The 19,737-nt window shown below is 36.7% G+C and overlaps 30 non-coding genes across 30 annotated transcripts; 1 reads left to right on the top strand and 29 right to left on the bottom strand.

Annotated features, from left to right (window-relative positions):
- Positions 1–2,426: 2,426 nt before the first annotated feature.
- On the top strand, positions 2,427–2,540 carry LOC113156937. Its single transcript, XR_003298371.1, has one exon. It is a non-coding gene; the product is annotated as a U5 spliceosomal RNA (small nuclear RNA).
- A 1,062-nt stretch (positions 2,541–3,602) lies between these two features.
- On the bottom strand, positions 3,603–3,714 carry LOC113156975. Its single transcript, XR_003298406.1, has one exon. It is a non-coding gene; the product is annotated as a U5 spliceosomal RNA (small nuclear RNA).
- Positions 3,715–4,150: 436 nt separating this feature from the next.
- LOC113156949 lies at positions 4,151–4,264 on the bottom strand. The gene has a single exon (XR_003298382.1). It is a non-coding gene; the product is annotated as a U5 spliceosomal RNA (small nuclear RNA).
- Positions 4,265–4,628: 364 nt separating this feature from the next.
- On the bottom strand, positions 4,629–4,742 carry LOC113156917. The gene has a single exon (XR_003298352.1). It is a non-coding gene; the product is annotated as a U5 spliceosomal RNA (small nuclear RNA).
- A 365-nt stretch (positions 4,743–5,107) lies between these two features.
- On the bottom strand, positions 5,108–5,220 carry LOC113156908. The gene has a single exon (XR_003298343.1). It is a non-coding gene; the product is annotated as a U5 spliceosomal RNA (small nuclear RNA).
- A 436-nt stretch (positions 5,221–5,656) lies between these two features.
- On the bottom strand, positions 5,657–5,770 carry LOC113156948. The gene has a single exon (XR_003298381.1). It is a non-coding gene; the product is annotated as a U5 spliceosomal RNA (small nuclear RNA).
- A 364-nt stretch (positions 5,771–6,134) lies between these two features.
- Positions 6,135–6,248, bottom strand: LOC113156899. Its single transcript, XR_003298334.1, has one exon. It is a non-coding gene; the product is annotated as a U5 spliceosomal RNA (small nuclear RNA).
- Positions 6,249–6,599: 351 nt separating this feature from the next.
- On the bottom strand, positions 6,600–6,711 carry LOC113156932. The gene has a single exon (XR_003298366.1). It is a non-coding gene; the product is annotated as a U5 spliceosomal RNA (small nuclear RNA).
- Positions 6,712–7,076: 365 nt separating this feature from the next.
- Positions 7,077–7,189, bottom strand: LOC113156907. Its single transcript, XR_003298342.1, has one exon. It is a non-coding gene; the product is annotated as a U5 spliceosomal RNA (small nuclear RNA).
- Positions 7,190–7,624: 435 nt separating this feature from the next.
- LOC113156965 lies at positions 7,625–7,738 on the bottom strand. Its single transcript, XR_003298397.1, has one exon. It is a non-coding gene; the product is annotated as a U5 spliceosomal RNA (small nuclear RNA).
- Positions 7,739–8,102: 364 nt separating this feature from the next.
- On the bottom strand, positions 8,103–8,216 carry LOC113156916. The gene has a single exon (XR_003298351.1). It is a non-coding gene; the product is annotated as a U5 spliceosomal RNA (small nuclear RNA).
- A 348-nt stretch (positions 8,217–8,564) lies between these two features.
- Positions 8,565–8,679, bottom strand: LOC113156889. Its single transcript, XR_003298325.1, has one exon. It is a non-coding gene; the product is annotated as a U5 spliceosomal RNA (small nuclear RNA).
- Positions 8,680–9,029: 350 nt separating this feature from the next.
- Positions 9,030–9,143, bottom strand: LOC113156927. Its single transcript, XR_003298361.1, has one exon. It is a non-coding gene; the product is annotated as a U5 spliceosomal RNA (small nuclear RNA).
- A 758-nt stretch (positions 9,144–9,901) lies between these two features.
- Positions 9,902–10,015, bottom strand: LOC113156957. Its single transcript, XR_003298389.1, has one exon. It is a non-coding gene; the product is annotated as a U5 spliceosomal RNA (small nuclear RNA).
- A 437-nt stretch (positions 10,016–10,452) lies between these two features.
- Positions 10,453–10,567, bottom strand: LOC113156978. Its single transcript, XR_003298409.1, has one exon. It is a non-coding gene; the product is annotated as a U5 spliceosomal RNA (small nuclear RNA).
- Positions 10,568–10,930: 363 nt separating this feature from the next.
- On the bottom strand, positions 10,931–11,045 carry LOC113156897. The gene has a single exon (XR_003298332.1). It is a non-coding gene; the product is annotated as a U5 spliceosomal RNA (small nuclear RNA).
- Positions 11,046–11,720: 675 nt separating this feature from the next.
- Positions 11,721–11,832, bottom strand: LOC113156982. The gene has a single exon (XR_003298413.1). It is a non-coding gene; the product is annotated as a U5 spliceosomal RNA (small nuclear RNA).
- Positions 11,833–12,198: 366 nt separating this feature from the next.
- LOC113156902 lies at positions 12,199–12,311 on the bottom strand. Its single transcript, XR_003298337.1, has one exon. It is a non-coding gene; the product is annotated as a U5 spliceosomal RNA (small nuclear RNA).
- A 436-nt stretch (positions 12,312–12,747) lies between these two features.
- On the bottom strand, positions 12,748–12,861 carry LOC113156963. The gene has a single exon (XR_003298395.1). It is a non-coding gene; the product is annotated as a U5 spliceosomal RNA (small nuclear RNA).
- A 364-nt stretch (positions 12,862–13,225) lies between these two features.
- Positions 13,226–13,339, bottom strand: LOC113156915. The gene has a single exon (XR_003298350.1). It is a non-coding gene; the product is annotated as a U5 spliceosomal RNA (small nuclear RNA).
- Positions 13,340–13,687: 348 nt separating this feature from the next.
- LOC113156983 lies at positions 13,688–13,801 on the bottom strand. The gene has a single exon (XR_003298414.1). It is a non-coding gene; the product is annotated as a U5 spliceosomal RNA (small nuclear RNA).
- A 365-nt stretch (positions 13,802–14,166) lies between these two features.
- Positions 14,167–14,279, bottom strand: LOC113156906. Its single transcript, XR_003298341.1, has one exon. It is a non-coding gene; the product is annotated as a U5 spliceosomal RNA (small nuclear RNA).
- A 435-nt stretch (positions 14,280–14,714) lies between these two features.
- On the bottom strand, positions 14,715–14,828 carry LOC113156962. The gene has a single exon (XR_003298394.1). It is a non-coding gene; the product is annotated as a U5 spliceosomal RNA (small nuclear RNA).
- Positions 14,829–15,192: 364 nt separating this feature from the next.
- LOC113156914 lies at positions 15,193–15,306 on the bottom strand. Its single transcript, XR_003298349.1, has one exon. It is a non-coding gene; the product is annotated as a U5 spliceosomal RNA (small nuclear RNA).
- A 349-nt stretch (positions 15,307–15,655) lies between these two features.
- Positions 15,656–15,769, bottom strand: LOC113156926. Its single transcript, XR_003298360.1, has one exon. It is a non-coding gene; the product is annotated as a U5 spliceosomal RNA (small nuclear RNA).
- Positions 15,770–16,529: 760 nt separating this feature from the next.
- Positions 16,530–16,643, bottom strand: LOC113156956. Its single transcript, XR_003298388.1, has one exon. It is a non-coding gene; the product is annotated as a U5 spliceosomal RNA (small nuclear RNA).
- A 437-nt stretch (positions 16,644–17,080) lies between these two features.
- On the bottom strand, positions 17,081–17,195 carry LOC113156885. The gene has a single exon (XR_003298320.1). It is a non-coding gene; the product is annotated as a U5 spliceosomal RNA (small nuclear RNA).
- A 675-nt stretch (positions 17,196–17,870) lies between these two features.
- Positions 17,871–17,985, bottom strand: LOC113156887. Its single transcript, XR_003298322.1, has one exon. It is a non-coding gene; the product is annotated as a U5 spliceosomal RNA (small nuclear RNA).
- A 349-nt stretch (positions 17,986–18,334) lies between these two features.
- Positions 18,335–18,448, bottom strand: LOC113156925. The gene has a single exon (XR_003298359.1). It is a non-coding gene; the product is annotated as a U5 spliceosomal RNA (small nuclear RNA).
- A 758-nt stretch (positions 18,449–19,206) lies between these two features.
- LOC113156955 lies at positions 19,207–19,320 on the bottom strand. Its single transcript, XR_003298387.1, has one exon. It is a non-coding gene; the product is annotated as a U5 spliceosomal RNA (small nuclear RNA).
- Between the last annotated feature and the right edge of the window lie 417 nt (positions 19,321–19,737).

The following is a 19,737-nucleotide window of genomic DNA, read 5'->3' as shown; positions in this document are numbered from 1 at the left end:
ACACAAAGCTGAAACATGGAAAGTTTATCAGGCTGTATCTGCAAGTACAGCCTGCCGAATCTGTGACGAGAGCAGGAAAAGGAGGCCAGCATGTGTATGTGCGTTGTGTAGAAGACAAATGAACACTGCAACGTAGGCTACTGGCCTTCTACTGCCCTGCTTTTCCTACGTGCTAACCCTGCTGCCTCTCCTCCTCTTCCTCCACCTCCTCAGCCTCTACAGAAGTTACATAATGGTGAACTCCTCAGCCTTTGTTATCTCACACCAACCACACACTATGCCTTGCCCGCTTTATGAGAGACAGAGAAGCAGAGGAGGGAAGAGGAGTGAGAGCATGGGAGGCCGAGAGAAGAGAAAGTAGGATGGTTTCAGCTGAAACCGGCATTCAGTGAAGAAAGAAAGAAAATCATTCTAATATTATTGCAGTATTATTACACTCAGATTTAATACTGAATTAATTTTGAGCAACCGTATTTCCATTATAAGCTGTGCATGTTATATGTGATTGGCTTTGTCACTCCACTTCATGAACTTCCACATATGAGAAATAAGCCTTGCCCTTTAACTAAACTTTCTGATCTCTACCAAATGAAGACAGCAGTTAGTCAGAGTTTTAATTTGCAGAAATTGAGCAGTGATTAAATGCTAACATTGTGCAGTGGTTGTGCACGTTTTACTGCTTTAAGTGCACCTCACAAACTTTTCTTAACGAACCCTGTAGCTGCATGAAAGCAAGGAAATTGATGTTATACTATATTAACCATAATATCAGTGGTAGAGAAAATGCATCCAGCTTTGTGTCATTTATATTTGTATGGAATCGATTTGAGCTTGCAGAAATACACCCACACAGAACCTACAGTTGAATTTCTATAACTTAATGCCTTTTTGGAGCCTAAACAAATAATAAAAAATTTGATATTTGTGTTCGTAGCTATGTTTGTATCCAGAATCGACTAATTGTGCAATCAGAGCTCCCGTAGCTGCGATACATTTAGGCATGACTTTTCCTTTGTTGTGACTAATGAGGATGAATATGCCATCTGTTACATCATCACAACTGAGAGGGTGGACAGGGCCAAGAGCTGAGTCATGATAGCCCTGTCCGCCGCTGCTTTGGGGGTGGGGGTAGAGAGCTAGAGAGATTGAGTAACTCTCTCACTTCCTTCAGCAGACACTGTCTTGATGCCCTGGGGCAATAAGCTACTGACCCCCAACTGCTCAGCAAGTCAGTTGTCGAGGGTTGTGTTTGGCAGCACCAGGGTGTCAGCGTGTGTAGCTGTATTGGTAAAAAGCAGGGTCTTGCTGATGATGTGCCAGTGTCCACACTCAGCTCAGCCAGGATAAATAAATACTGATATGAGTTTTAAAAGTCACAGTAAAAATCAGAGGTGACATGCACTCAGCTTCTATTCTTGACGGTTGTAGAGTTTGCCTAGTTCTGCGTCTTTTAATACTTTTATTTTCTCACAGAAACTTATTCGAAGATACTGCAAAAACACTGTAAAAAGTTATAGGTTGTCTCACAGCAGCTAAACCGCTCTCAAATATAACCGACACGTTAATGGGCCATGTTAAGCTTTGGTTGCTCAATGGTACCTCTGATTTCATTGTATGTACTAAAAACTATTTACATCATTACATTATAGCATTATTTATATATATATCCTCCACCTTAGCTCAGCAACAAAGGTGGGGTGCCATCTAGTTGTTTGTATTCAATTCAATTTCTGCATAACAAACCTGAGTGGAAATCTATTTATATTTTTGTATTTTTTGGCCAAAGATCTTTCATGCATAGTGGAGGCCATGCATAAAAAGCAAAATGCGACAAAACGCAATGGAAACAGACTTAATGAATAAAACATGATGTACATGAAGCATGTGATTTAAACGTCACTTGAGCTCCCACAGAAGAGACAAAGACATCAGGTCTGTGTGGAGCATTGAGGAAACTTTAACCTTTCCTAAAGTGAATACATGAAAAAACACAAATGCCATGTTTCCATTGCGTTTTCCTTTAGTTCAGGTTTGACTGGTGCCCTTTCAATCACCTCATCTCATAGTGCCCTCTTCTTTTGCAGTAGTTTAATTGTCACTAGTTGTTTATCTTTAACAGCCATCCATAAACATATAACTACTGTCAGGGGAAAATGAGATATTCAAATCTAAAATAAGCTGAAAAGACAAATTTTAAAAGATATAGATTGATAAATGATAATATGGGATAGCTCTAACCTGAGTTAGGTGAGCTCTAAGTTAATGAGGGCTGCTGAATCTGTACTAATTTCCACACAATCCCAATTTCCTTCCCATCTAAGTCAAACAAGAACTGTCTCCTCTCCCATCATGCTGTGTGTCTAAAATCCGCAGTGACGTACGTGGTCCTGTTAACATGAGAATATGATTTTCACTTGATTTTTAATTCACTCTTGTTTGTCTTCAGATCTTATGAATCTTTTGCCTTTTATTAAAGATTACCGTGGAGAGGAACAACAAGAGTTTAACTCAATTTTTTGATGCCCTGCTTTTGTGGGGCTTTCTGACAGTATTAAAAAGAAACATAAAAATACATTCGTAGAACAAGTACAAATAACAAGGTCTGTATGTAGATATGTCACATGGCATATCCTGTGACTTTACTATAATTGAGAAAAAAGTCATTCAAAGGTTGTTTAGTTTAAGAAAAAACTTGCTAACTACTAACTAGCATGATATCATATATAATATGATCATCTTAGTAAAAAGATTTACACAGTAAAGGATTTCCTTGGAGGGTCACACAGATCTCCGTGTGCTAGCCAGAGGTGCCCTGACTGGCATTAGGTACCGGGAGGAAATCATAAGACCCACTGTAAGAACATGGAGGATGTCATTCATTGAGATCTAGGATGTATTGTTTAAGTGTGCCATTATTTTTTTGAGCAGCTGAGTTTTACTAATGATGGAATAAGCAAAGTTTTCTGAGGCTTTCAACCAACTGAAGCAATGATTGAGAAAATGCTTCACTGTTCACTCAAACATTTCAATCACCACGTTGGCGACATCTGCTGGAGAAATGTGACAGAATGTCATTTATATATATGACATTACAGAACAACTAAAACTACAAACAGCAATTCAACAAAGGTAGTTAATCTACGTTACTGCCACAACTACCGCTTTTAAACAGAAAAAAGGAAAGATTTCACAACAGTAAGTCATTTTCCGAAATAGTTTGTTTGACGTTTAAGGTAATAACCGGATTTGACATTGAGTACGAATTGTTGATTTTTTTTTTAACATTGTAATTATGCCCCACAGAAGCAGGGCATCAAAATAATTGAATTAACCTCTTGTTGAAGATGTTGCACTAATTTATTTCCACATAATCTCAATTTCCTTCCCATCTAAGTCACACAAGAATTTGACACAACACAAATGTCATATATATAAATGACATTCTGTCACATTTCTCCAGCAGATGTCGCCAACGTGGTGATTGAAATGTTTGAGTGAACAATTTTCTTCTTACAAATGATATGTCTAAAACAGACCGTGTGTCTGTTAATTGCACTTGTTCTACCGATGTATTTTTAGTTTTTTTTTTAACACTGTCAGAAAGCCCCACATAAGCAGGGCATCAAAAAATTGAGTTAACCTCTTGTTGTTCCTCTCCACGGAAATCTTTAGTAAAAGGCGAAAGATTTATACGATCTGAAGAGAAACAAGAGTGAATTAAACGTAAAGTGAAACTCAGTTTGTCATGACAACAGGACCACGTACGTCACAGCTGGTGTGAGACGCAAGGCATGATGGGAGAGAAGATGTTGCACTAATTTATTTCCACATAATCTCAATTTCCTTCCCATCTAAGTCACACAAGAATTTGACACAACACAAATGTCATATATATAAATGACATTCTGTCGCATTTCTCCAGCAGATGTCGCCAACGTGGTGATTGAAATGTTTGAGTGAATAGTGAACCATTTACTCAATCATTGCTTCAGTTGGTTCAAAGCCTCAGAAAACATTGCTTATTCCATCATTAGTAAACCTACACTGCTCAAGGCTTTTTATAAGTGATATGTCTACATACAGACCGTGTATGTATTAATTGCACTTGTTCTACCGATGTATTTTCAGGCTTTTTTTAACACTGTCAGAAAGCCCCGCATAAGCAGAGCATCAAAAAATTGAGTTAAACTCTTGTTGTTCCTCTCCACGGAAATCTTTAGTAAAAGGCGAAAGATTTATACGATCTGAAGAGAAACAAGAGTGAATTAAACGTAAAGTGAAACTCAGTTTGTCATGACAACAGGACCACGTACGTCACAGCTGGTTTGAGACGCAAGGCATGATGGGAGATGAGACCTTACATTTAGCGCTCACAAGATTTTCCGTTACCGCTTTGCTAACGTTTATAAAAACGACATTAATTTATACAGAACAACTAAAACTACAAACAGCAATTCAACAAAGGTAGTTAATCTACGTTACTGCCACAACTACCGCTTTTAAACAGAAAAAGGGAAAGATTTCACAATAGTAAGTCATTTTCCGAAGTAGTTTGTTTGACGTTTAAGGTAATAACCGGATTTGACATTGAGTACGAATTGTTGATTTTTTTTTTAACATTGTTATTATGCCCCACAGAAACAGGGCATCAAAAAATTGAGTTAAACTCTTGTTGTTCTTCTCCACGGAAATCTTTAGTAAAAGGCGAAAGATTTATACGATCTGAAGAGAAACAAGAGTGAATTAAACGTAAAGTGAAACTCAGTTTGTCATGACAACAGGACCACGTACGTCACAGCTGGTTTGAGACGCAAGGCATGATGGGAGATGAGACCTTACATTTGGCGCTCACAAGATTTTCCGTTACCGCTTTGCTAACGTTTATAAAAACGACATTAATTTATACAGAACAACTAAAACTACAAACAGCAATTCAACAAAGGTAGTTAATCTACATTACTGCCAAAACTACCGCTTTTAAACAGAAAAAAGGAAAGATTTCACAACAGTAAGTCATTTTCCGAAATAGTTTGTTTGACGTTTAAGGTAATAACCGGATTTGACATTTAGTACGAATTGTTGATTTTTTTTTTTGACATTGTTATTATGCCCCACAGAAGCAGGGCATCAAAAAAATTGAGTTAACCTCTTGTTGTTCCTCTCCACGGAAATCTTTAGTAAAAGGCGAAAGATTTATACGATCTGAAGAGAAACAAGAGTGAATTAAACGTAAAGTGAAACTCAGTTTGTCATGACAACAGGACCACGTACGTCACAGCTGGTGTGAGACGCAAGGCATGATGGGAGAGAAGATGTTGCACTAATTTATTTCCACATAATCTCAATTTCCTTCCCATCTAAGTCACACAAGAATTTGACACAACACAAATGTCATATATATAAATGACATTCTGTCACATTTCTCCAGCAGATGTCGCCAACGTGGTGATTGAAATGTTTGAGTGAACAGTGAACCATTTACTCAATCATTGCTTCAGTTGGTTCAAAGCCTCAGAAAACATTGCTTATTCCATCATTAGTAAACCTACACTGCTCAAGGCTTTTTATAAGTGATATGTCTACATACAGACCGTGTATGTATTAATTGCACTTGTTCTACCGATGTATTTTCAGGCTTTTTTTAACACTGTCAGAAAGCCCCGCATAAGCAGAGCATCAAAAAATTGAGTTAAACTCTTGTTGTTCCTCTCCACGGAAATCTTTAGTAAAAGGCGAAAGATTTATACGATCTGAAGAGAAACAAGAGTGAATTAAACGTAAAGTGAAACTCAGTTTGTCATGACAACAGGACCACGTACGTCACAGCTGGTTTGAGACGCAAGGCATGATGGGAGATGAGACCTTACATTTAGCGCTCACAAGATTTTCCGTTACCGCTTTGCTAACGTTTATAAAAACGACATTAATTTATACAGAACAACTAAAACTACAAACAGCAATTCAACAAAGGTAGTTAATCTACGTTACTGCCACAACTACCGCTTTTAAACAGAAAAAGGGAAAGATTTCACAATAGTAAGTCATTTTCCGAAGTAGTTTGTTTGACGTTTAAGGTAATAACCGGATTTGACATTGAGTACGAATTGTTGATTTTTTTTTTAACATTGTTATTATGCCCCACAGAAACAGGGCATCAAAAAATTGAGTTAAACTCCTGTCGTTCCTCTCCACGGAAATCTTTAGTAAAAGGCGAAAGATTTATACGATCTGAAGAGAAACAAGAGTGAATTAAACGTAAAGTGAAACTCAGTTTGTCATGACAACAGGACCACGTACGTCACAGCTGGTGTGAGACGCAAGGCATGATGGGAGAGAAGATGTTGCACTAATTTATTTCCACATAATCTCAATTTCCTTCCCATCTAAGTCACACAAGAATTTGACACAACACAAATGTCATATATATAAATGACATTCTGTCACATTTCTCCAGCAGATGTCGCCAACGTGGTGATTGAAATGTTTGAGTGAACAATTTTCTTCTTACAAATGATATGTCTAAAACAGACCGCGTGTCTGTTAATTGCACTTGTTCTACCGATGTATTTTTAGTTTTTTTTTTTTAACACTGTCAGAAAGTCCCACATAAGCAGGGCATCAAAAATTGAGTTAAACTCTTGTTGTTCTTCTCCACGGAAATCTTTAGTAAAAGGCGAAAGATTTATACGATCTGAAGAGAAACAAGAGTGAATTAAACGTAAAGTGAAACTCAGTTTGTCATGACAACAGGACCACGTACGTCACAGCTGGTTTGAGACGCAAGGCATGATGGGAGATGAGACCTTACATTTGGCGCTCACAAGATTTTCCGTTACCGCTTTGCTAACGTTTATAAAAACGACATTAATTTATACAGAACAACTAAAACTACAAACAGCAATTCAACAAAGGTAGTTAATCTACATTACTGCCACAACTACCGCTTTTAAACAGAAAAAAGGAAAGATTTCACAACAGTAAGTCATTTTCCGAAATAGTTTGTTTGACGTTTAAGGTAATAACCGGATTTGACATTTAGTACGAATTGTTGATTTTTTTTTTTGACATTGTTATTATGCCCCACAGAAGCAGGGCATCAAAAAAATTGAGTTAACCTCTTGTTGTTCCTCTCCACGGAAATCTTTAGTAAAAGGCGAAAGATTTATACGATCTGAAGAGAAACAAGAGTGAATTAAACGTAAAGTGAAACTCAGTTTGTCATGACAACAGGACCACGTACGTCACAGCTGGTGTGAGACGCAAGGCATGATGGGAGAGAAGATGTTGCACTAATTTATTTCCACATAATCTCAATTTCCTTCCCATCTAAGTCACACAAGAATTTGACACAACACAAATGTCATATATATAAATGACATTCTGTCACATTTCTCCAGCAGATGTCGCCAACGTGGTGATTGAAATGTTTGAGTGAACAGTGAACCATTTACTCAATCATTGCTTCAGTTGGTTCAAAGCCTCAGAAAACATTGCTTATTCCATCATTAGTAAACCTACACTGCTCAAGGCTTTTTATAAGTGATATGTCTACATACAGACCGTGTATGTATTAATTGCACTTGTTCTACCGATGTATTTTCAGGCTTTTTTAACACTGTCAGAAAGCCCCACATAAGCAAGGCATCAAAAAATTGAGTTAAACTCTTGTTGTTCCTCTCCACGGAAATCTTTAGTAAAAGGCGAAAGATTTATACGATCTGAAGAGAAACAAGAGTGAATTAAACGTAAAGTGAAACTCAGTTTGTCATGACAACAGGACCACGTACGTCACAGCTGGTTTGAGACGCAAGGCATGATGGGAGATGAGACCTTACATTTAGCGCTCACAAGATTTTCCGTTACCGCTTTGCTAACGTTTATAAAAACGACATTAATTTATACAGAACAACTAAAACTACAAACAGCAATTCAACAAAGGTAGTTAATCTACGTTACTGCCACAACTACCGCTTTTAAACAGAAAAAGGGAAAGATTTCACAATAGTAAGTCATTTTCCGAAGTAGTTAGTTTGACGTTTAAGGTAATAACCGGATTTGACATTGAGTACGAATTGTTGATTTTTTTTTTAACATTGTTATTATACCCCACAGAAACAGGGCATCAAAAAATTGAGTTAAACTCCTGTCGTTCCTCTCCACGGAAATCTTTAGTAAAAGGCGAAAGATTTATACGATCTGAAGAGAAACAAGAGTGAATTAAACGTAAAGTGAAACTCAGTTTGTCATGACAACAGGACCACGTACGTCACAGCTGGTGTGAGACGCAAGGCATGATGGGAGAGAAGATGTTGCACTAATTTATTTCCACATAATCTCAATTTCCTTCCCATCTAAGTCACACAAGAATTTGACACAACACAAATGTCATATATATAAATGACATTCTGTCACATTTCTCCAGCAGATGTCGCCAACGTGGTGATTGAAATGTTTGAGTGAACAATTTTCTTCTTACAAATGATATGTCTAAAACAGACCGTGTGTCTGTTAATTGCACTTGTTCTACCGATGTATTTTTAGTTTTTTTTTTAACACTGTCAGAAAGCCCCACATAAGCAGGGCATCAAAAAAATTGAGTTAAACTCCTGTCGTTCCTCTCCACGGAAATCTTTAGTAAAAGGCGAAAGATTTATACGATCTGAAGAGAAACAAGAGTGAATTAAACGTAAAGTGAAACTCAGTTTGTCATGACAACAGGACCACGTACGTCACAGCTGGTGTGAGACGCAAGGCATGATGGGAGAGAAGATGTTGCACTAATTTATTTCCACATAATCTCAATTTCCTTCCCATCTAAGTCACACAAGAATTTGACACAACACAAATGTCATATATATAAATGACATTCTGTCACATTTCTCCAGCAGATGTCGCCAACGTGGTGATTGAAATGTTTGAGTGAACAATTTTCTTCTTACAAATGATATGTCTAAAACAGACCGTGTGTCTTTTAATTGCACTTGTTCTACCGATGTATTTTTAGTTTTTTTTTTATAACACTGTCAGAAAGTCCCACATAAGCAGGGCATCAAAAAATTGAGTTAAACTCTTGTTGTTCTTCTCCACGGAAATCTTTAGTAAAAGGCGAAAGATTTATACGATCTGAAGAGAAACAAGAGTGAATTAAACGTAAAGTGAAACTCAGTTTGTCATGACAACAGGACCACGTACGTCACAGCTGGTTTAAGACGCAAGGCATGATGGGAGATGAGACCTTACATTTGGCGCTCACAAGATTTTCCGTTACCGCTTTGCTAACGTTTATAAAAACGACATTAATTTATACAGAACAACTAAAACTACAAACAGCAATTCAACAAAGGTAGTTAATCTACATTACTGCCACAACTACCGCTTTTAAACAGAAAAAAGGAAAGATTTCACAACAGTAAGTCATTTTCCGAATAGTTTGTTTGACGTTTAAGGTAATAACCGGATTTGACATTGAGTACGAATTGTTGATTTTTTTTTAACATTGTTATTATGCCCCACAGAAGCAGGGCATCAAAATAATTGAATTAACCTCTTGTTGAAGATGTTGCACTAATTTATTTCCACATAATCTCAATTTCCTTCCCATCTAAGTCACACAAGAATTTGACACAACACAAATGTCATATATATAAATGACATTCTGTCACATTTCTCCAGCAGATGTCGCCAACGTGGTGATTGAAATGTTTGAGTGAATAGTGAACCATTTACTCAATCATTGCTTCAGTTGGTTCAAAGCCTCAGAAAACATTGCTTATTCCATCATTAGTAAACCTACACTGCTCAAGGCTTTTTATAAGTGATATGTCTACATACAGACCGTGTATGTATTAATTGCACTTGTTCTACCGATGTATTTTTAGGTTTTTTTTTTACACTGTCAGAAAGCCCCGCATAAGCCGGGCATCAAAAAATTGAGTTAAACTCTTGTTGTTCCTCTCCACGGAAATCTTTAGTAAAAGGCGAAAGATTTATACGATCTGAAGAGAAACAAGAGTGAATTAAACGTAAAGTGAAACTCAGTTTGTCATGACAACAGGACCACGTACGTCACAGCTGGTTTGAGACGCAAGGCATGATGGGAGAGAAGATGTTGCACTAATTTATTTCCACATAATCTCAATTTCCTTCCCATCGAAGTCACACAAGAATTTGACACAACACAAATGTCATATATATAAATGACATTCTGTCACATTTCTCCAGCAGATGTCGCCAACGTGGTGATTGAAATGTTTGAGTGAATAGTGAACCATTTACTCAATCATTGCTTCAGTTGGTTCAAAGCCTCAGAAAACATTGCTTATTCCATCATTAGTAAACCTACACTGCTCAAGGCTTTTTATAAGTGATATGTCTACATACAGACCGTGTGTCTGTTAATTGCACTTGTTCTACCGATGTATTTTTAGTTCTTTTTTTTTAACACTGTCAGAAAACCCCACATAAGCAGGGAATCAAAAAAATTGAGTTAAACTCTTGTTGTTCCTCTCCACGGAAATCTTTAGTAAAAGGCGAAAGATTTATACGATCTGAAGAGAAACAAGAGTGAATTAAACGTAAAGTGAAACTCAGTTTGTCATGACAACAGGACCACGTACGTCACAGCTGGTTTGAGACGCAAGGCATGATGGGAGATGAGACCTTACATTTGGCGCTCACAAGATTTTCCGTTACCGCTTTGCTAACGTTTATAAAAACGACATTAATTTATACAGAACAACTAAAACTACAAACAGCAATTCAACAAAGGTAGTTAATCTACATTACTGCCACAACTATCGCTTTTAAACAGAAAAAAGGAAAGATTTCACAACAGTAAGTCATTTTCCGAAATAGTTTGTTTGACGTTTAAGGTAATAACCGGATTTGACAATTAGTACGAATTGTTGAATTTTTTTTAACATTGTTATTATGCCCCACAGAAGCAGGGCATCAAAAAAATTGAGTTAAACTCCTTTTGTTCCTCTCCACGGAAATCTTTAGTAAAAGGCGAAAGATTTATACGATCTGAAGAGAAACAAGAGTGAATTAAACGTAAAGTGAAACTCAGTTTGTCATGACAACAGGACCACGTACGTCACAGCTGGTTTGAGACGCAAGGCATGATGGGAGATGAGACCTTACATTTGGCGCTCACAAGATTTTCCGTTACCGCTTTGCTAACGTTTGTAAAAACGACATTAATTTATACAGAACAACTAAAACTACAAACAGCAATTCAACAAAGGTAGTTAATCTACATTACTGCCACAACTACCGCTTTTAAACAGAAAAAAGGAAAGATTTCACAACAGTAAGTCATTTTCCGAAATAGTTTGTTTGACGTTTAAGGTAATAACCGGATTTGACATTTAGTACGAATTGTTGATTTTTTTTTTTTAACATTGTTATTATACCCCACAGAAACAGGGCATCAAAAAAATTGAATTAACCTCTTGTTGAAGATGTTGCACTAATTTATTTCCACATAATCTCAATTTCCTTCCCATCTAAGTCACAGAAGAATTTGACACAACACAAATGTCATATATATAAATGACATTCTGTCACATTTCTCCAGCAGATGTCGCCAACGTGGTGATTGAAATGTTTGAGTGAACAATTTTCTTCTTACAAATGATATGTCTAAAACAGACCGTGTGTCTGTTAATTGCACTTGTTCTACCGATGTATTTTTAGTTTTTTTTTTAACACTGTCAGAAAGCCCCACATAAGCAGGGCATCAAAAAATTGAATTAACCTCTTGTTGTTCCTCTCCACGGAAATCTTTAGTAAAAGGCGAAAGATTTATACGATCTGAAGAGAAACAAGAGTGAATTAAACGTAAAGTGAAACTCAGTTTGTCATGACAACAGGACCACGTACGTCACAGCTGGTTTGAGACGCAAGGCATGATGGGAGATGAGACCTTACATTTGGCGCTCACAAGATTTTCCGTTACCGCTTTGCTAACGTTTATAAAAACGACATTAATTTATACAGAACAACTAAAACTACAAACAGCAATTCAACAAAGGTAGTTAATCTACATTACTGCCACAACTACCGCTTTTAAACAGAAAAAAGGAAAGATTTCACAACAGTAAGTCATTTTCCGAAATAGTTTGTTTGACGTTTAAGGTAATAACCGGATTTGACATTTAGTACGAATTGTTGAATTTTTTTTTAACATTGTTATTATGCCCCACAGAAGCAGGGCATCAAAAAAATTGAATTAACCTCTTGTTGTTCCTCTCCACGGAAATCTTTAGTAAAAGGCGAAAGATTTATACGATCTGAAGAGAAACAAGAGTGAATTAAACGTAAAGTGAAACTCAGTTTGTCATGACAACAGGACCACGTACGTCACAGCTGGTGTGAGACGCAAGGCATGATGGGAGAGAAGATGTTGCACTAATTTATTTCCACATAATCTCAATTTCCTTCCCATCGAAGTCACACAAGAATTTGACACAACACAAATGTCATATATATAAATGACATTCTGTCACATTTCTCCAGCAGATGTCGCCAACGTGGTGATTGAAATGTTTGAGTGAATAGTGAACCATTTACTCAATCATTGCTTCAGTTGGTTCAAAGCCTCAGAAAACATTGCTTATTCCATCATTAGTAAACCTACACTGCTCAAGGCTTTTTATAAGTGATATGTCTACATACAGACCGTGTATGTATTAATTGCACTTGTTCTACCGATGTATTTTTAGGTTTTTTTTAACACTGTCAGAAAGCCCCACATAAGCAAGGCATCAAAAAATTGAGTTAAACTCTTGTTGTTCCTCTCCACGGAAATCTTTAGTAAAAGGCGAAAGATTTATACGATCTGAAGAGAAACAAGAGTGAATTAAACGTAAAGTGAAACTCAGTTTGTCATGACAACAGGACCACGTACGTCACAGCTGGTTTGAGACGCAAGGCATGATGGGAGATGAGACCTTACATTTAGCGCTCACAAGATTTTCCGTTACCGCTTTGCTAACGTTTATAAAAACGACATTAATTTATACAGAACAACTAAAACTACAAACAGCAATTCAACAAAGGTAGTTAATCTACGTTACTGCCACAACTACCGCTTTTAAACAGAAAAAGGGAAAGATTTCACAATAGTAAGTCATTTTCCGAAGTAGTTAGTTTGACGTTTAAGGTAATAACCGGATTTGACATTGAGTACGAATTGTTGATTTTTTTTTTAACATTGTTATTATACCCCACAGAAACAGGGCATCAAAAAATTGAGTTAAACTCCTGTCGTTCCTCTCCACGGAAATCTTTAGTAAAAGGCGAAAGATTTATACGATCTGAAGAGAAACAAGAGTGAATTAAACGTAAAGTGAAACTCAGTTTGTCATGACAACAGGACCACGTACGTCACAGCTGGTGTGAGACGCAAGGCATGATGGGAGAGAAGATGTTGCACTAATTTATTTCCACATAATCTCAATTTCCTTCCCATCTAAGTCACACAAGAATTTGACACAACACAAATGTCATATATATAAATGACATTCTGTCACATTTCTCCAGCAGATGTCGCCAACGTGGTGATTGAAATGTTTGAGTGAACAATTTTCTTCTTACAAATGATATGTCTAAAACAGACCGCGTGTCTGTTAATTGCACTTGTTCTACCGATGTATTTTTAGTTTTTTTTTTAACACTGTCAGAAAGTCCCACATAAGCAGGGCATCAAAAAATTGAGTTAAACTCTTGTTGTTCCTCTCCACGGAAATCTTTAGTAAAAGGCGAAAGATTTATACGATCTGAAGAGAAACAAGAGTGAATTAAACGTAAAGTGAAACTCAGTTTGTCATGACAACAGGACCACGTACGTCACAGCTGGTTTGAGACGCAAGGCATGATGGGAGATGAGACCTTACATTTGGCGCTCACAAGATTTTCCGTTACCGCTTTGCTAACGTTTATAAAAACGACATTAATTTATACAGAACAACTAAAACTACAAACAGCAATTCAACAAAGGTAGTTAATCTACATTACTGCCACAACTACCGCTTTTAAACAGAAAAAAGGAAAGATTTCACAACAGTAAGTCATTTTCCGAAATAGTTTGTTTGACGTTTAAGGTAATAACCGGATTTGACATTTAGTACGAATTGTTGATTTTTTTTTTTAACATTGTTATTATGCCCCACAGAAGCAGGGCATCAAAAAAATTGAGTTAACCTCTTGTTGTTCCTCTCCACGGAAATCTTTAGTAAAAGGCGAAAGATTTATACGATCTGAAGAGAAACAAGAGTGAATTAAACGTAAAGTGAAACTCAGTTTGTCATGACAACAGGACCACGTACGTCACAGCTGGTGTGAGACGCAAGGCATGATGGGAGAGAAGATGTTGCACTAATTTATTTCCACATAATCTCAATTTCCTTCCCATCTAAGTCACACAAGAATTTGACACAACACAAATGTCATATATATAAATGACATTCTGTCACATTTCTCCAGCAGATGTCGCCAACGTGGTGATTGAAATGTTTGAGTGAACAGTGAACCATTTACTCAATCATTGCTTCAGATGGTTCAAAGCCTCAGAAAACATTGCTTATTCCATCATTAGTAAACCTACACTGCTCAAGGCTTTTTATAAGTGATATGTCTACATACAGACCGTGTATGTATTAATTGCACTTGTTCTACCGATGTATTTTCAGGCTTTTTTAACACTGTCAGAAAGCCCCACATAAGCAAGGCATCAAAAAATTGAGTTAAACTCTTGTTGTTCCTCTCCACGGAAATCTTTAGTAAAAGGCGAAAGATTTATACGATCTGAAGAGAAACAAGAGTGAATTAAACGTAAAGTGAAACTCAGTTTGTCATGACAACAGGACCACGTACGTCACAGCTGGTTTGAGACGCAAGGCATGATGGGAGATGAGACCTTACATTTAGCGCTCACAAGATTTTCCGTTACCGCTTTGCTAACGTTTATAAAAACGACATTAATTTATACAGAACAACTAAAACTACAAACAGCAATTCAACAAAGGTAGTTAATCTACGTTACTGCCACAACTACCGCTTTTAAACAGAAAAAAGGAAAGATTTCACAACAGTAAGTCATTTTCCGAAGTAGTTTGTTTGACGTTTAAGGTAATAACCGGATTTGACATTGAGTACGAATTGTTGATTTTTTTTTTAACATTGTTATTATACCCCACAGAAACAGGGCATCAAAAAATTGAGTTAAACTCCTGTCGTTCCTCTCCACGGAAATCTTTAGTAAAAGGCGAAAGATTTATACGATCTGAAGAGAAACAAGAGTGAATTAAACGTAAAGTGAAACTCAGTTTGTCATGACAACAGGACCACGTACGTCACAGCTGGTGTGAGACGCAAGGCATGATGGGAGAGAAGATGTTGCACTAATTTATTTCCACATAATCTCAATTTCCTTCCCATCTAAGTCACACAAGAATTTGACACAACACAAATGTCATATATATAAATGACATTCTGTCACATTTCTCCAGCAGATGTCGCCAACGTGGTGATTGAAATGTTTGAGTGAACAATTTTCTTCTTACAAATGATATGTCTAAAACAGACCGCGTGTCTGTTAATTGCACTTGTTCTACCGATGTATTTTTAGTTTTTTTTTTTAACACTGTCAGAAAGTCCCACATAAGCAGGGCATCAAAAAATTGAGTTAAACTCTTGTTGTTCTTCTCCACGGAAATCTTTAGTAAAAGGCGAAAGATTTATACGATCTGAAGAGAAACAAGAGTGAATTAAACGTAAAGTGAAACTCAGTTTGTCATGACAACAGGACCACGTACGTCACAGCTGGTTTGAGACGCAAGGCATGATGGGAGATGAGACCTTACATTTGGCGCTCACAAGATTTTCCGTTACCGCTTTGCTAACGTTTATAAAAACGACATTAATTTATACAGAACAACTAAAACTACAAACAGCAATTCAACAAAGGTAGTTAATCTACATTACTGCCACAACTACCGCTTTTAAACAGAAAAAAGGAAAGATTTCACAACAGTAAGTCATTTTCCGAAATAGTTTGTTTGACGTTTAAGGTAATAACCGGATTTGACATTGAGTACGAATTGTTGATTTTTTTTTTAACATTGTTATTATGCCCCACAGAAGCAGGGCATCAAAATAATTGAATTAACCTCTTGTTGAAGATGTTGCACTAATTTATTTCCACATAATCTCAATTTCCTTCCCATCTAAGTCACACAAGAATTTGACACAACACAAATGTCATATATATAAATGACATTCTGTCACATTTCTCCAGCAGATGTCGCCAACGTGGTGATTGAAATGTTTGAGTGAATAGTGAACCATTTACTCAATCATTGCTTCAGTTGGTTCAAAGCCTCAGAAAACATTGCTTATTCCATCATTAGTAAACCTACACTGCTCAAGGCTTTTTATAAGTGATATGTCTACATACAGACCGTGTATGTATTAATTGCACTTGTTCTACCGATGTATTTTTAGGTTTTTTTTTTACACTGTCAGAAAGCCCCGCATAAGCCGGGCATCAAAAAATTGAGTTAAACTCTTGTTGTTCCTCTCCACGGAAATCTTTAGTAAAAGGCGAAAGATTTATACGATCTGAAGAGAAACAAGAGTGAATTGAACGTAAAGTGAAACTCAGTTTGTCATGACAACAGGACCACGTACGTCACAGCTGGTTTGAGACGCAAGGCATGATGGGAGAGAAGATGTTGCACTAATTTATTTCCACATAATCTCAATTTCCTTCCCATCGAAGTCACACAAGAATTTGACACAACACAAATGTCATATATATAAATGACATTCTGTCACATTTCTCCAGCAGATGTCGCCAACGTGGTGATTGAAATGTTTGAGTGAATAGTGAACCATTTACTCAATCATTGCTTCAGTTGGTTCAAAGCCTCAGAAAACATTGCTTATTCCATCATTAGTAAACCTACACTGCTCAAGGCTTTTTATAAGTGATATGTCTACATACAGACCGTGTATGTATTAATTGCACTTGTTCTACCGATGTATGTTTAGTTCTTTTTTTTTAACACTGTCAGAAAGCCCCACATAAGCAGGGAATCAAAAAAATTGAGTTAAACTCTTGTTGTTCCTCTCCACGGAAATCTTTAGTAAAAGGCGAAAGATTTATACGATCTGAAGAGAAACAAGAGTGAATTAAACGTAAAGTGAAACTCAGTTTGTCATGACAACAGGACCACGTACGTCACAGCTGGTTTGAGACGCAAGGCATGATGGGAGATGAGACCTTACATTTAGCGCTCACAAGATTTTCCGTTACCGCTTTGCTAACGTTTATAAAAACGACATTAATTTATACAGAACAACTAAAACTACAAACAGCAATTCAACAAAGGTAGTTAATCTACGTTACTGCCACAACTACCGCTTTTAAACAGAAAAAAGGAAAGATTTCACAACAGTAAGTCATTTTCCGAAATAGTTTGTTTGACGTTTAAGGTAATAACCGGATTTGACATTTAGTACGAATTGTTGATTTTTTTTTTTTAACATTGTTATTATGCCCCACAGAAACAGGGAATCAAAAAAATTGAATTAACCTCTTGTTGAAGATGTTGCACTAATTTATTTCCACATAATCTCAATTTCCTTCCCATCTAAGTCACAGAAGAATTTGACACAACACAAATGTCATATATATAAATGACATTCTGTCACATTTCTCCAGCAGATGTCGCCAACGTGGTGATTGAAATGTTTGAGTGAACAATTTTCTTCTTACAAATGATATGTCTAAAACAGACCGCGTGTCTGTTAATTGCAATTGTTCTACCGATGTATTTTTAGTTTTTTTTTTAACACTGTCAGAAAGCCCCACATAAGCAGGGCATCAAAAAAATTGAGTTAAACTCCTGTCGTTCCTCTCCACGGAAATCTTTAGTAAAAGGCGAAAGATTTATACGATCTGAAGAGAAACAAGAGTGAATTAAACGTAAAGTGAAACTCAGTTTGTCATGACAACAGGACCACGTACGTCACAGCTGGTGTGAGACGCAAGGCATGATGGGAGAGAAGATGTTGCACTAATTTATTTCCACATAATCTCAATTTCCTTCCCATCTAAGTCACACAAGAATTTGACACAACACAAATGTCATATATATAAATGACATTCTGTCACATTTCTCCAGCAGATGTCGCCAACGTGGTGATTGAAATGTTTGAGTGAACAATTTTCTTCTTACAAATGATATGTCTAAAACAGACCGCGTGTCTGTTAATTGCACTTGTTCTACCGATGTATTTTTAGTTTTTTTTTTTAACACTGTCAGAAAGTCCCACATAAGCAGGGCATCAAAAAATTGAGTTAAACTCTTGTTGTTCTTCTCCACGGAAATCTTTAGTAAAAGGCGAAAGATTTATACGATCTGAAGAGAAACAAGAGTGAATTAAACGTAAAGTGAAACTCAGTTTGTCATGACAACAGGACCACGTACGTCACAGCTGGTTTGAGACGCAAGGCATGATGGGAGATGAGACCTTACATTTGGCGCTCACAAGATTTTCCGTTACCGCTTTGCTAACGTTTATAAAACGACATTAATTTATACAGAACAACTAAAACTACAAACAGCAATTCAACAAAGGTAGTTAATCTACATTACTGCCACAACTACCGCTTTTAAACAGAAAAAAGGAAAGATTTCACAACAGTAAGTCATTTTCCGAAATAGTTTGTTTGACGTTTAAGGTAATAACCGGATTTGACATTGAGTACGAATTGTTGATTTTTTTTTTAACATTGTTATTATGCCCCACAGAAGCAGGGCATCAAAATAATTGAATTAACCTCTTGTTGAAGATGTTGCACTAATTTATTTCCACATAATCTCAATTTCCTTCCCATCTAAGTCACACAAGAATTTGACACAACACAATGTCATATATATAAATGACATTCTGTCACATTTCTCCAGCAGATGTCGCCAACGTGGTGATTGAAATGTTTGAGTGAATAGTGAACCATTTACTCAATCATTGCTTCAGTTGGTTCAAAGCCTCAGAAAACATTGCTTATTCCATCATTAGTAAACCTACACTGCTCAAGGCTTTTTATAAGTGATATGTCTACATACAGACCGTGTATGTATTAATTGCACTTGTTCTACCGATGTATTTTTAGGTTTTTTTTTTACACTGTCAGAAAGCCCCGCATAAGCCGGGCATCAAAAAATTGAGTTAAACTCTTGTTGTTCCTCTCCACGGAAATCTTTAGTAAAAGGCGAAAGATTTATACGATCTGAAGAGAAACAAGAGTGAATTGAACGTAAAGTGAAACTCAGTTTGTCATGACAACAGGACCACGTACGTCACAGCTGGTTTGAGACGCAAGGCATGATGGGAGAGAAGATGTTGCACTAATTTATTTCCACATAATCTCAATTTCCTTCCCATCGAAGTCACACAAGAATTTGACACAACACAAATGTCATATATATAAATGACATTCTGTCACATTTCTCCAGCAGATGTCGCCAACGTGGTGATTGAAATGTTTGAGTGAATAGTGAACCATTTACTCAATCATTGCTTCAGTTGGTTCAAAGCCTCAGAAAACATTGCTTATTCCATCATTAGTAAACCTACACTGCTCAAGGCTTTTTATAAGTGATATGTCTACATACAGACCGTGTATGTATTAATTGCACTTGTTCTACCGATGTATGTTTAGTTCTT

The sequence above is a fragment of the Anabas testudineus genome, chromosome 19, assembly GCF_900324465.2.
Source record: "Anabas testudineus chromosome 19, fAnaTes1.2, whole genome shotgun sequence".
Taxonomy (NCBI): domain Eukaryota; kingdom Metazoa; phylum Chordata; class Actinopteri; order Anabantiformes; family Anabantidae; genus Anabas; species Anabas testudineus.
Note: the sequence above shows the minus strand (reverse complement) of the source record. Positions and strands in the feature narration are given on the sequence as shown.